The sequence below is a fragment of the Antechinus flavipes genome, chromosome 1, assembly GCF_016432865.1.
Source record: "Antechinus flavipes isolate AdamAnt ecotype Samford, QLD, Australia chromosome 1, AdamAnt_v2, whole genome shotgun sequence".
Taxonomy (NCBI): domain Eukaryota; kingdom Metazoa; phylum Chordata; class Mammalia; order Dasyuromorphia; family Dasyuridae; genus Antechinus; species Antechinus flavipes.
In genome coordinates this window covers 585,596,524-585,611,970 of record NC_067398.1, presented here as the reverse complement: position 1 = coordinate 585,611,970, position 15,447 = coordinate 585,596,524, and the positions used below count along the sequence as shown (strand labels likewise).

At 37.6% G+C, this 15,447-nt stretch overlaps 1 protein-coding gene across 5 annotated transcripts in view; it reads left to right on the top strand.

Annotated features, from left to right (window-relative positions):
• Positions 1-1,723: 1,723 nt before the first annotated feature.
• RNF19A (ring finger protein 19A, RBR E3 ubiquitin protein ligase) overlaps positions 1,724-15,447 on the top strand; it is a 59,912-nt gene continuing 46,188 nt past the window's right edge. For 2 of the 5 annotated variants that reach the window (XM_051970923.1, XM_051970924.1), the window contains exons 1-2: positions 1,726-1,824; positions 4,895-5,054. The gene's annotated coding sequence lies outside the window, so the exon portion shown is untranslated. Of the gene's footprint in view, positions 1,825-2,149; positions 2,249-4,894; positions 5,055-15,447 lie in introns of those variants that run through there. The other 3 variants (XM_051970927.1, XM_051970925.1, XM_051970926.1) reach the window with 3 other exon arrangements.

Here is a 15,447-nt window from a genome sequence, read left to right as displayed (position 1 = left end):
AGGAAAAACTAAAACACATTTGAGGACTTTGAAAGAGTGGAATGATAGGATCGCATCATTTAGCTGGCAAAACTTCCCATACAGGTAACTTCATGTTATCGGCATTCCCTTTTAGTTATTGTGTATTATTTTGCATTTACTTTCACGTGTACATGTTGTATTTGGCAGTATCAAGTCTTTGGGAGTTGGGACTTGGAAGTCTGACGATGAGTAGGGGGTACTTTACAGACAATGCAATCAAAGTCCAATTCCTTCATTCTACACACAGGAAGCCTAAATTTTGACTTAGTGACTGCTCAAGGTCAAGCGGTAATCACCTAACTAGGGATTTGAACACCAGGTCTTCTGACTCCAGAATTTGGGACCCATCGGAATTAGGCGTTGAAAAAGAACTCCCCCCTCCCACCCCTGTGAAGGAGCATTTATTAAGCACAGTTGGCACAGCATTCGGCATTGAGGGATACCAAGAAAATGCAAAGACAGTCATTACCACAAGAAATTCACAGTCTAACGGAGTTAGACAAGGTGCATAGACAAACAAGATATATGTACAGAAAAAAAAAAATTGGAGGTAATTTCGAAAGAAAGGCATTGAGGGAGATTAAGGAATAAAGGTGGAGTTAAAGATGCAAAGTGGGTTGAGAACGAACACAAAGAGCACTTCGGCTGGCTTTAACCAAAGCAGGGACTCAACCCACAATCCAAGAACTTGGTAAGTGTATTTCAATAGAACTGGTTTGCTATGCCGTCCTACGCATTAAAAACATTATTCTGCAGACTTCCCGGACTGCTCTCCTTGACTCTTTCGGGCCGCTCGGACTCGGTTTCCCCGGCAGGCATTTGCCCGGTCCGGCTTCTTCCTGGATCCGAGGAGACCACAACCCACATTTCGGGTTGCCGCCGGCAGCGGGCGGACGACGCGGATGAGGGTACGGATGGGCTCCCCCTGGTGAGGCGTCAGATGCGCCGGCCCGGCTCCAAAACAGCCGGCGGGACGACGCTGGAGCTGCTCCGAGCACCTGCCCCGCAGCAGCAGGTCCGGGGGGCCCTAACCTAAAACCCGAAAATCGGCGGCATTAGTTGGTAAAGAACACGATAGGAAAGATAGAACAAGAAAGGCAAGCGCCAGTCCCAAAGTTCTTCAGCCGCGGCTGCCCTGCAGCAGCAGCAGCTCACTAGGCAAAGTGGCGGAGGCAGGCCAGGTGGGGCGAGGCTACGGAAGGCATCTACGGTCCGCAGGCAGGACCGCCGGTGGGGGAGGGGACAGAGGAGGAGACGTGGGATAAAGCAGAGGCGACGCCTCCAAACGCACCGCAGGGGAGCGGGGAGCGTTAACTGCACTAACTGCTTCTCAGGACCGCGGGGGCGGGGGTGGGGTGGGGCAGGGAGAGCAATGGAAGTGCCCCGCTAGAACGGGAAAGCGGCATCCCAGGAAACAGCCGCGTTCTCGAAGCTCCGAGGAACCAGGCCGAGGGGGCGTGACGCCGCCATGACGCAGCTGCGGGGCACGCGGGGCGGGGCGGAGGCTGGGAGGAGGAGGCGGAGGAGGCGGAAGGTGGAGAATGGCAGTTGTCGGGAGGAGCCGCCGAGATCGGGCCGCGGAGGAGGAGTCCGGGAAACGGGCCGCCTGGACCCCTCCTCCATAGCCACCCCCCTGCCCCATCAGAGAGGCGCCTCCGCCCGCCGGACCCCTCCCCCCTCACTTCCTCCTCCTGCTGCTGCTGCCGCCGCCGCCGCCGTCGCTGCTGCTGGGAGATGGGCCTGGCCGCCAGCAGACAGCGGTCCCCGGCCCTTGCTGCCATCGCCGCCGCACAGGAGTGGAAGGTATCAGGCCTCCGGGAGGGGACGGGAGGAGAAGCAAAAGAAGGGCGTTCCTGGGATTGGGTCTCCCTCTCTCTGGAGCTGAGGCCGCGGCGCTTTCTTTCTCCGGGACGCCCCTAGAGCCGGAACCCTCGGGGCGGAGAGGCCGGGGAGTGCCCGGCCGGCCTTGGGGTTTTGTGTTTGGTTTTGTTTTTTCTGGGTCGGCCCTCCTCGGACCGGGCCGACGCCCTGCCGAACTGAGGGGAACCGCCCCGGGAGTCCAGTCCGCCCTCCCCGCCCGTGCTTTCCCGGGGGGTCACCCCCGGCTGTATTGTGACGGGAAGGGGGGCAGCGTCTCCCCTTGAAGCACTTCCACCAATCTCCTGAAGAAGGGGAGACCTGAGCGGCGGCCGCCGCGGGGAGGCGGCGGGGGCGGAGCACATTCCTGGTGGGTGAAATCGGCTCTAACGGGACCGTTTTCCGGGTCTCGGTCATAAATTCCGAGAGCCGGGCCACCTCTCTCCACTTCTTCTCACCCCCCGCCTGCGGGGGACCCCAAGACAGGGTCAGAAGGGAAATGTCCCCAAAGAGGAGGCTGCTGTGGGAGATACCGGCGGTCACGGAGGTGTTCCACTGGAGTCCCCTCCTGTTGAGCCTTGAGAAGTAGGGCCCCCTTCTTAAACATCATGCCTCTACCTTGGCGGTTCTCGTTTTTCCTGTCAGACACCCCAACGTTGCTTTCGTTTCCTTGCTCTATTGAGGGAAAAAAACGCCAATTCAGTAATTCTGGGACTCAGTCAATAGAGAGGAAGTAGTTTAGTCTATCTATATATGGGAGAAGTGTTTACTTTTCTCCATTGAGCTTCAGAGATGGAAATATGTAGGAAAGAAGCCTTATTCGGTTTTTTCCCCACTTACCGCTCGGAATTTCTCCTGTGTTCTACTACTGTTAACCCTTAAAAGTGTTGAAGGTGTTCCCTTAGTTTTCAAACATAGATTTTTGATTGGGAATATAAGTTGCAAATGTTAGTAAGCAATATAGAGGCGTAGTCATCTATCTGATCCCTTCTGGTTGTCTTAAATTGTTGTAAAGGTTCTTCCCCAGGACATTTTTTGTGGAAAGTTACAAACTAATTTTTTTGTCTTTAAGCATACGTGTAAGATGTGCAGTCGTACTGCTGGTATCCATTTACATTTTTTAGTTTTGTGAACAAGAATACTGTAGAAGTTTTGTTCCCAACTTTTCCATTCGCTTATTATGATCACAAATTGGGCTTTGCATTGCCTTGCAAAAAGTATAAACAACACTGTATTTGGGAAAAGTTCACATGTCTAGCTGTTACTTCGAAATAAACACTATTATTAAGCTATTCACTACTCTTTCTATATGAAGTTTTGTTATTCAATACTTTGGAGCCAGAGTTGAATTAAAGTTTAAAGACATACCTATCTGTTTAAAAGGGGTTGTATAGAAATTCTTTATATTGAACTCAATTTCAAAATTTTTTTTTTTTTTTTAAGAAAACCTACAGCTCCTTTTAAGAATTTTTTAAAGGGTGAACTTTTTTTTTTTTGAAGATCACTTTATGAATATGATAAAATGCGAAAGCTTGTCTTAAAAAAAAGAACAAAACTCACTTCTTGCAGAAAAGCACTTCAGAAGAATGTAAGAATTCTTTTGGTGATTAAATTGAAATATTTGCTTTCCTTTCCTTTTCTTTTTATTAGTCTATCCCCATTTAAACTTTGTTCTCTCCTCCTCAACCCTTCCTGAATAGGAGATATTTTCTCTTTATAATTCCTGTTTGGATTTATCATGTGGGTGAAATGTTTAAATTTTAAAATCATTGTATTGACCATTTATAAGGATTATGAAAATGTTTAGTTTTTAAAAATCCTCCTATCAAAAAATCTTTATATTTGGAAATTGATATTACTGTCTGATAAATATTTCTAAATTTCATACTAGATTTTAGTCATATTAACTTTACCCTGCAAATTAAGTATCTGTTTTATTTTTGGTTGCTTCAGTTGGTCATTAATTTTAGTATAGTGGTAGTATTTTTTGTTTTACCATGCATTGAAATCTCTAGTATTAAAGGTTGTTTCCTGACTTAGCAAATCAGTTAACTTTTGAATGGCTTTTCATTTTACTGAATAGGATTATGTTAGTTATTTAAAGGAAAAAATATATAAAAAGAAATGTTCATAAAATTTCAGTGTACTTTGTTGGACTCTTACAGTAACATTGTTGACAAGCCATCTCTCCCTTTCTGTGTGACTAAATATAAAGAATATAAAGTTTGTATTATAGAATTTCTGGATGAATTTGGATGAATTCATTTAAAGGAAACAGATTTTATCATATTAATTTTAACATTTTCTGGTATTTCAAATATTTTTTGATCTTGAAAATTTAGGTTTATCACTGAATGCCTATTTTGCTTCTAATCATGTTTTGGTTTTGTAGCAAAGAATGTTGAGTTCAAAAAATTAATGTTGGTTCATTTTTCTTTGTTTTCTTTAAAATTTGATAAACTATTTAAAAGGTTTCCTTCAAGTAGCTACCATGTTTTTGTACACTTAGCAAATCTCAGTTAGATGAATAAGAATTCCATTTTTGCAGGCTATTTAAGAACACAGTGACTTTTGGAATATACTTTCATATATCTCTGAAGCCACTCAGAAGGACCTTTTCATTTGTCAAATGTACTCTGGTTTCCTCCAGACAAAGCATATGCTTTCATATCTTTAAGGTCTGGAGACAAAATTAGGCCACTTTGACTATAAGTAGAATAAACTAACCATTTCTGAATTTATCTTCAACAACATAATGCACTATGTTTTGCAAACTGCCAGGTCAAGCAGAAATACTTTAATAATTGACTAAAAAAGAGACTACTCTCATTTTTGGAACACTTTAGTATTCAGAAGTTTTAGTTTGATTCTTGTTCAGCAAAATGTTAATCTGATTACTGATAAACCCTTCTCCATCACAGCTAAATTTTCCATACTTAATTAAGCTGATGATTTGGTGAGGGCTTTTTTCCCTATCAGAACCTAATTTTCATCTTCATTATATTTATATTTTCAGTTTTAAGATGTCACTTCTTTGTTACCTGAAAGAAGATGCGCTAAGATCAAAACAATACACATGTATAACTACACCTGCACAGTTGAACACAGAAGGGATGATATTGCTTTGCTAAGTACATCTATCTATTCCAGATGGTGGTAGACTTCAACCAAAAAAGGTAATGAGATATTTTGAGTTCCTATCACCTTGGTTGTTTCACTCTCCTTTTGATAACTTCCATTTTTATATTTTCTGCATTTAAAGTATGAAAAACTTGTGACTTTTCAAGTATGTGGGTTTGCTTTCCATAGCTTAGATAACCAAGGAATAATCAGTTTGTTCTCTTGATGGCAACAGTGTTCCTTCAGGATATGACATTGGCCTTGAAAGTGTTCTAGAAACCTCAGTGCTACTGATAACAATTACCTTTTGTATTAAAAAGCATTCACTGAACTGTTAGCCAATTATAATTATTGTATGTTTTTGGAGAAGGTTATATGGAAGAATTTGAGAAGCATAATTTGCATATTGATTTATCATGAAGCAAAAAGTTGCTCAGAAATTTATTTTGTTAATAGAATTATAGAATATTGGATCTCAAAGAAACATTAGGTCATGCTGCCTGAGCCCTTTGATTTAATAGATGGAAAGTTGAGAGTCAGAGAGATGAGCCAACTTATCCCTGGCCATATATAAACTTAGTAACAGAGCTGGAACTAAAGTCCAGAATTCCAGGCTCCCTTTTGGACTTAAAATCACACCAAATTGCTGTTTTTAGGTTCCCCCTTATTAGAAAGGTTCCCCCTGGATTATAAATAGCCTAGTATTATGTTAAGAGCATTCAGAATGACTGACTGGGCAGAAGAGGCAGTCTGAAGGAGATAAGTCATAGGGAAAAAACATATGTGAGAAATGATATAAAAGGGAGTGGAGAGAAGTTAGAGAAGAGCAGTAGAAGAATCCTAGATAAACACTGCTTTGTTATTTGTACAGTATTGAATCTCTACTTCTTCCTGTAAGATGTCACTAAGTTAGGGGATGTCTCTGTGTTCCCAAAGGATGTCCCTTCGGATACCAAGTTACTACTCAGTTAACCTGGTTTTGAGGCTTCTTTTTATACTTTGAAACTTCACCACCATTTCTTAGCTGCTTTCTCTTCTCTTTGTTCCTCTGGCTTTTTTTTTTTCCCCATTGGAAAAGCACCTCTTCCAAGCACCTCTGGGTGCTGAAGGAAGGCCCAGACGAACTATTTTTCTAGACCTTGTCACTATTCCCTTTTACATTCTGTGAGTGGACACCTTCGACCTCTTCTTTTTCATCTCTTTCTTGTAAGCTGCTTAATGGCAGGGACTGCTTTTCTTTTTATTATTTTTTTTGTATCCAGCAACAGCATCACTCATTAACACAGTACTTGATACATTTTTCTTGATTTGATTTGAATGTGACACATTTTGAAACACAGAAAAGTAGCAACACAAATACTTTAACTCTTGATAATTTTACTTTAAGATGCATTGTAAAAATATGAAAGAATGCAAATGAGGCTAAATATTATGCAGTATTACTTGTATTGCACACAAGAACCAATTGCAGTTTGCAATAGGAATTCAGGATAGTTTGTTTAAATAATCTGAGCATTTGTTTTTAGCCATTTAGCCCAGATGTCTTAACCATTTTTGGCAGTTAGATAAAATCTATGAATCCCTTTTCAGAATGTTTCTTGCTTATGTTCATAATAGAAGAAAATACTCAATTTTAACTAAATGTTAGTGAAAATAAAGATATTTTTACCCAGTAAGGTCACGGACCCCCTGAAATCTATCTTCAAACCCTAGTTTAAGAATTTCTGATCTAGCCTGATCTTTCTAGTTGAAGAATTTATGATAAGTAAGTAGTTTGTGGGGCTTTTTAACTGAAACCTTAAAATTCAGACTTGGTGGGAAGAAAATTAAAACAGATCCATTTTCTATTTGCCTTTCTTGCCCCTAAATAAAGTACTGTTTAAAGGTATGTAGTCCTGACATGAATGAAAATTTCTCCCTTCTAAATCAGGGGTGCCATTTGAAAGATGAGCAGGTACACCTGAGGAACTGGGTGGTAAAATGATACATTATTCATCATATTGTATTACACACAATATAATACATACATGATAAATCTTCTGCTTATTGGGATTAACCCATAGTTGATGTGGAGTAGATAGAACTTGAAGTCAGGAAGATCTGAATTCAAATACAGCCTCAACATACTTTGTACCTTGGGCAAGTCATAAATCAGCCTTAGTTTCCACAGCACTTCTAGACCATGGTGTTATCATCTTCACTACCCACTTATATATGGTCCTTATTTGAATGTAAATTCCCTAGAGTCAAGAACTGTTAAGTGTGAACTTTATTATTTTTATCTCCAGTGCATCTAGCACAGAGTAATGCCTAAGAAATGTTTCTTATATCTTAAGCCTCTCCTTAATGATTCCCTTCTGTTTATGCACATGCCTAGATCTTCCCTTATCCTCAAAAAAGCCATCCATCCCTATAAGCTATTGCCCTATATTCTCTTCTCCCTCTTATGTCTAAACTCCTTGAGAAGGCCATTGCCAATAGTGATTTCTACTTTTCCTTTTTCCTCACTCTCTTAACTCTCTACATCCTGATTTCTTAAATCATCAACTGAAACTGTTCTCCCCAAAATTACTTTCTCAACTCCAAATATAATGGCATTTTCTCAGTCTTTAACCTTCTTGACCTCTCTAGCTTTGATATTTTCAGTCACTCCCTTCCGTACTTTCTTCTCCCTAGGTTTTTGTGACACTCCTGTTGAAGTTCACTTCTTACCTGTCTTGACAGCTTTGACTCATTTTCCTTTGCTAGATCTTCATCCTCTAAACTGGGTGTCTCACAGGGCTCTGCTTTGGCTGCTCTTCTTTTGTCCCTCTATATCAGGGGTCCTCAAACTTTTTAAATAGAGGGCCAGTTCACTGTCCCTCAGACTGTTGGAGGGCCGGACTATAGTAAAAACAAAAACTTTGTTTTGTGGGCCTTTAAATAAAGAAACTTCATAGCCCTGGGTGAGGGGGATAAACGTCCTCAGCTGCTGCATCTGGCCCTCGGGCGTAGTTTGAGGATCCCTGCTCTATATTATTTTGCTTGATAATAACATCAGCACCCATGGGTTAAATTATCTTCTATTTGTTGATGATTCTTAAACCTTTTCCATCCCAACTTCTCTGCTGAACTCCATTCTCATGTCTCTTAACTGCTAATTTTAGGTATCTTGAATTTGTATTCTTTAGATATCTTAAACTCAGTATATCCAGAAGTGAACTCATTCTTTCTCTCCCACATTCTCCTTTTTTCCTGATGTCTCTATTACTATCTCTTTATTTAATTATATCTTTACTATTTCTAGTTTCTCTATTACTATCCTCTCATTCACTTATGCTTGCAAACTATCTTGGCTCCTCATTTCCTTCCCCCCTCCACAATCCAGTCTATGGCTAAAGTCCGCCAATTTTAACATCATAGCATTTATTGTATATGCCCCTTCTTTGATATTAAAATCATTCTGAGGTTCAGGTCCTCCTCATTTCATTCTTTGACTATTGGCAAATATTGGTTGATGTGCTATAAGTCTCTTTCTGGTCCAGTCCAATTTCCATTTAGCTGCTAAAGAGGTCTTTGGTCCAACCCTTTTACACTTATACTTTCTTCTGTACACCAGATAAGAGTTAGTAAATTCCAGTGGCTCCCTTTTTATCATTTAGAGACTTTCTACCTATCCTTACACTTTATGATCGTCTCTCCCTCTTTCCCCTCCACTTTCACATTCAGCTTTCTAATGGGCTTTGTCCTGTTACTTGAACGTGATAGTTCATCTTCCTGACTATAAGCATTTTCAGTGGAATATTCGCCTTATTTCCACAACTCTTAGATTCCCTGACTTCCTTCAAGTTCCAGCTAAAATCCTATCAGGAAACTCTTAATTTTGATGCCTTTCCTCTGTTCATTATTTCAACTTTATCCTTTACATAGTTATTACATAGCTTTTTGTAGGTTGTCTCTCGAAGTAGATGACTGTGTTCCTCTGGTCAGAGACTGTCTTTTCTCTTTCTTTGTAATACTTAACAAAGTTCTTGGCAAATAATAGGCATACTTACTAAGTCTGTTATTGACTGATTCTCAGGTGACTTTCAATTCTAAATCTGTGAGCCTATCATCTATGCCAGCATCAAATAGTCTGTTTTAAAAGGGATTGGACTAAAGGAAAACCATTGTGTTTACACTGAAAGAAGCTATGGCTATTAAATTAAAAGCTGAATAAACATAATATGGCATTACCATCTTAATCATCCTCATTTTTGTCCTAATATTCTTGACACCCAGTACAATGTCTAGTATATAGCATATGCTTAATAGATGTTTATTGATCCTTAGCAGATTTTTTATAGTTTACCTACTCTGTGCAAAGCACTGTGCTAAGCCCTAGACATATAGAGAAGGATCTTTGCCTTTGTGAACCTCTTAGTGTATAGTTAGAATATAAGTGCCAGATGAATGAAGCTGCTTTAAAAATTCTGAAAGAAAGAATCCTAGTGAACTTCAGCATTTAAGGGAGGGTTTTGTGGTGGTGATGGTGATTTTTTGTTTTGTTTTGTTTTGTTTTTGTTTTTATTTTGAGGAGAAAAGATTTGATCTAGCTGTTGAAAGTTGGTTAGGATTTAGATAAGCTGAAGGAAGGGGAGACTAGAACAGAGCCGGAAAGTGGAATACTAGAACAGCCGGAGAGTGGAATAAATGCCATGTGCTGAGAACGTAATTAGGCCAGGCTTAATGGAACATAGAAGTTGGGATTCATTTGAGGATTTAAAATGCTATAGAAGTTAGCATCTTATCCTAAAGAAAATAGGGAACAACTTGAAATTTCTTGAGTAGATAGTAACATCGCTACTCATATTTTAGAAAAGACAATTTGTAAGGTGTTGATGGAGGATGGATTAGACAAGGGAGAGATTAGAGACAGGTAGACCAATTAGGACATTATTGTAAGACATGATGAAAATTGAACTTAAGAAGTCTTTGAAAGGGATGGATACATAATTTGGAGGTAGAATTAATTGATTAAACTAGTAGTTGTTGGGGTGGGGTGAGGGGAAGGGGATGTAATGAGGAAGAGTGAAGAATTAAGGCTAACTCCTAAGATTGTAAATATTAGTAAATATCTCGGATGGTTGTGCCTTTTATAATAGGGAAAATCAGAAAAAATGAAGGTTCTTTTTTGGATTTGTTGAATTTGAAAAATCTATGAGAAATTTAAATAATCCAGCAAACAAGGGTGCATTAGATAAGGTTTGAATATGTCTATTTAGGCATCAAAACATCCTCAGATGTAGTCACCTCGATATCCTGGTTGCTTTCTTTTAGATATTTGGCACGGTATTCTTCTAAAAGCTATTCTTTGTATTTACAAAACATTAAGGAATCAGTATTAGAGTACTTTTTAGACTATTCTTATTGAGTGCTGTTTAGAATTAAAATTTAAAAATTAATACAATTGATATTTTAAAATTCTATAAATTAGATTTTTCATTAATTTGTATGCAATTTAGGTAGGATTAATTTGTTACCTTGTATGTATGATATTACTGTTTTGTCATAGAGTGCTTTTATATTTTCTAGTAAAACTGGATTTCTGACTCTAGAAGTTTACGTTTTCCTTCTTTATCCAATTTGTCATCTTTAGAGATCTGACTGTGCCATAACTTTTACTTCTTTCTGGAGGAATTGCTGATTGGAAACTTATTGTGCTGCTGATGTAAACTAGGTTATGGAATAATATAGAATTCTAATTGGATAGGAAAAGTTACATTTTTCTGTTTCAGGAATCGTTTTAAATATTTATTGTGTGAGCTTCTCCAGAAAGCTTAGCTTCCTGAATCCTTTTGAACTTAGCCTGGTTCTCAAATCAGTTTCCAGTTCTTTTATTGATAATTTTTCTAGTAGATCTTATATTCTGAGTCTGTAGTATTTGAGTTTGGGGTTACTCCCAAGAAATGGTTTGAAAATATCTGAGGGGAGTACTTTAGTGGAGGATATAATTATAATAGTAACCAGTTTTCCTTTCTTGAAGTCTCTCTTCTCTTCAGTCTATCTCCCACACCATTGCCACAATTATTTTCCTTAAGCACAGATCTAAACATGTCACTTGCCTCCTGAATCAATGCCATTGCTTTTATATTGCTTCTAGAATAAAATACAAACTCCTCCTTTTAAAACTTGGCCCTATCCTTTCTTTCCAGCATCATTATATATTATTGCTCCTTCCATACTGCAGTCTAAATTGACCTTTCCATACTTTCTATTCCTGTTCCTTTGTACTGTTGTGCCTAGAATCTACCACTTCCTCACCTCTCTTCTTCATAGAATTGTGCAACTTAAGCACTTCCTTCTTTATGAAGACAGTCCTAATACCCTCAAATGCTATTTAATCACTTTATATTCATTCTATATGTTGCCCTAGTTTGAATTTAAGCTCTGTGTGAGTAGGGATTTCTTTGTTCATGGCATTTGTATTTCTATCAATCTAGCACAGTTCCTAATTTGTTTAGTCATTCAGACACATCTGACTCTATGTGATTTCGTGGACTTTTTAATGTTCCATTAGGTTTTTTTTGGTAGTTACAAAAAAACCTGAGCATTTTTAATACCCTTGGTTCACAAAGCAGAAGGGGGGGGGGGGACTTTATAGGTTTAAAATGAGAGAATGAGATTTATAGTAGTAATACATTCTTGATTATTTGTACCACTTGGGGAACAGAGATCCCTAAAAATACAAAATTATATAATCCAGGCATTTTTTTTAGCTTCCAAATATTTTTAAATTATTTTTTTTTAATTTGGATACATCAAATACACTGTTCAATTTTAAAAATTTGTTGTTATAACTTATTTTGATACAAATTGCCTAACAGCCAAGCAAATTGCCTTAAAAGAAATATTCCCTGAAAATATTTGTTTTCACTATTGTTAATAAAAAGGGAAATGTCTTGTAATTTTGACAATGATATTTGTTGATTGTTGCATTTGAACAGTGAAATTTATTTTGAGATTTTGAGATTTTATTTTTTATTTTTTAAATTTTTGGCAGCTGTTGATTTTGTTTACGTTATTATAATAATTATGCATATTATTCCATTTAACGTTTTTTATAACTATCCCTTGACACAAATCTTCCTATAAACTTCTTTGAATTCTTCATGGCATAGTCATATTAGATTACATAATAATGTTCATACACTTTTCTAGTTATACATGTATTTTGTTTCCAAATTTTTAAGTAATGTCACTGTGAATATTTTAAGCAAATCTATCTTCTTGCTAGGAACTTCCTTGGAATTTAGCATCAGTACATAGAATCTCCAGATTAGACAATGGGGATAATCTAATGAAGTTTCACAGTTCCATTGATGGTAAATTAGCATGTCAATTTTCCGACGTCTTTTGTGAAAATGAGCATGCCTACCTTAAAACATTTTTGGTTTGATAAATTTGAGGTGTAGTATCTCATGGCTCTTCTAATTTGCATTTCTCAATTACTAGTAGTTTTGAACATTTTTGTCAGGTGGTTATTGATTGTATTCTTTGGAAAACTGTTCCTATGCTTTGGGAATGGTAATTTCTTTTAAGTACATTTTACTTATGCATTTTGTCTTTATTGTCACAGGCATGTTTCAACACCCACTTCAGAAAGTATTTTCTCTTGTGACAAAAGAAAAACAAGCAAAACTTCAGATAATGCCATAAGCAAGGATGCATACAATATGTGTTCCAGCTTGTCCTATCTTTCTGCTTGGAGGGAAATTTGTTTCATTATTACTTCTCAGCCTTTGTTAATTTTTCTGTTATTCACAATTCATCTTCCTTTTATCCATATTTTCCTTAATATTGTTTTAAGTAAATAACATTAATTGAGCACCTACTGTATGCCAAGCAGATACAGAGAAAATTAAAAAAGAGAGTCCTTGCTCTCAAGAAGTTCACAATCTAATGGAGAAGACAATTTCACAAACAATTGTATACAGATATCAGCAGAGGATTTAAGGAAGGCTTCCTCTAGTCTGGGATTTTAGCTAGGACTTAAAAGGAAGCCAGTGAATCTCAGAGGTAGAGATAAGGGAGGGGTATTCCAGGAATGAGGAACAGCCAATGAAAATGCTCAATCAGAAGATAGTTTATCTTGTTCAGGTAGCAGCAAGAAGACCATTGTCAAAGAAAGATGAAAATATGTGTATGTGTTAGTGAATGGGATGGGATAAGCATAAGGAGACTAGAAAGGAGTGGGTAGAGGGCAAATTATGAAAGTCTTTGAATGCTAAACAAGATCTTATATTTGATTCTGGGGGCTATTTGGGGGCCACTGGAGTTTGTTGAATGGAATTAGCTTTTGGAAATGGGAGTCTGAAAAGATTAGAGAGGTTAGGACTTAATAGATCTGAAAATTGTCAGCATAGAGAGAATAGAGATAACCAAGTGAAAAAGTATAGAAGAGAGAGAGCATAGGATAGAAGATCTAGTAAAGGAAAGTTGAGTTAAAGCACCAGAAAGATAGAAGAACCACAGTAGAATAGTGTCATGGAAACCTAGAAAGAAGGAGAATATCAAAAGGATATACTATTATTTTAAAAAACTATTCTCCCAATCAGTAGATATCTACTTTATTTCCAGTTCTTTTGTATACCACAAAAAATACTAGATTTAATGTTTAATAATTGGACCTATGTTTTCTGTCTTTGGCTTTTTGAGAAATATATACCCAGTAGTGGAGTAGACAGATTAGAGGGCTTGGAAAATTTTGGTCACTTTTCTTATATTATTTCAAACTGTTTTCTTGTATTTTTGGATCATTTCACAACTTTACCTATAGTGGAATCACCTTCTTCCTGTGGTTAGTTCCTCCATCATTGTCATTCCCCATCCTTTTCGTATGTTCCAGTTTGTAATCTCTTAAATAAGGTAATAAAATCAGTTTATTATACTCTACTAAAAATTGTCAGATAATTAACACATTACTATTATGATACTTATCCAGAGGAAGATTCACAGAACCTTGGACGCAAAAATCTCATTTCGATATTTTAAAAAAACTGGTTAAATCTTAAAAGGAGGAGGATCACTGAAAACTGAATCAACACTATCTTGATTGATCAGTAGGCTTAAAAAGCTATGGTTATACTCCATCCTCTCAGGGTGAAAGGGTTCAAAAACAGAACAACTGAGATTATTTGGGTGAATGGAATAACTACCAAATAGATGAATTAAAATGCCAAAGCCTAAAATATGATTAAATAGTATATGATTAAATATGTAGAAGGATGAAGTCATGTTCGGTTAACATAGATCTGTTTACCAAATCCAAGTGCATTGGAACTTGGAACTTGGACATTGGACTGAGTTCCAGGCATGGAATTGATTGACTGGGAAAGTTAATAAAAACTTCTGTTGACTTTTAAAGCCTTTTATAATCTGACTCCTTACTATCTTCTCCTACTATAAACTCCTCCACAAAGTATGATTTAGCTTATATTGACTGACTTGTTATTCTTCACATATGATATTCCCATGACCATTCTCCATGCCATTTCTCGGAGTGTCTGTCATATCTCTCCCTCCTTATTTTTGCCTCCTGGTTGCCTTGGCTTCAGGACTCAGCTCAAATTCCTCTTTTTCTAGAAGACATTTCCCAGTCCTCCCAATTGCTGATGCTTTCCCCTTAAGGTTTGCCTTACATTTATACTGTAAATCTCTTTTATGTACATAGTTATTTGCATGTTGTCTCCCCTCCTTAGAATTCACACTTCATCAGAGAAAGCACCATCATTTTGCTTTCTTTCCAGGCACAGTGCCTAGTACATCATAAATGTATAATAAATGCTTGTTCACTAACTGATCATTGATTTTATTGGAAAAACTGTCAGTGTTTTTTCATTACAAATAATGCTTACTTTTTGGTTTTAGGTAAAATGCTTTTTATCAGATTAAGGGAAAATATTTTTTTTATGCTTTTTAGGGCTTTTAACATAAATGAGTACAGTTTTTACAAATGCCTTCTCTGTATCTGTTTGTGTTATTTCCATGCTAATTTTTTTTTTTCTGAGAAATAGTTTAGTTAAGATATCTACCTTTGAAGTCAGGAAATAATCCTTGATTTAAATCCTTTCTCCCCCACATAAATGGGTGGCTTAACTTTTCAGTGTTCCCAGGTAGTTCACACTGGGAGTTGCTTATAATAATAAAATCATAGGTCTAAAATTTAAAAGTTTCAAATGTTTGGGCTATCATTATGTTCTTGATGTGAATGAATGAATGGATGAATGAAAAATAAATACTTGGCATTATGTAAATGTTACATATCTATATTTCAAGTATATTTAAATGTAATTATTTTTGCATATATAAAAAGATATCAATCTTGGTGTGAGAAAGGCAAAGTCTAGCATAAATTTCCTCCCCCTGAGGCAATTAGGGTTAAATGACTTGCCCAGGCTCATACAGCTAGGAAGTGTTAAGTGTCTGAGG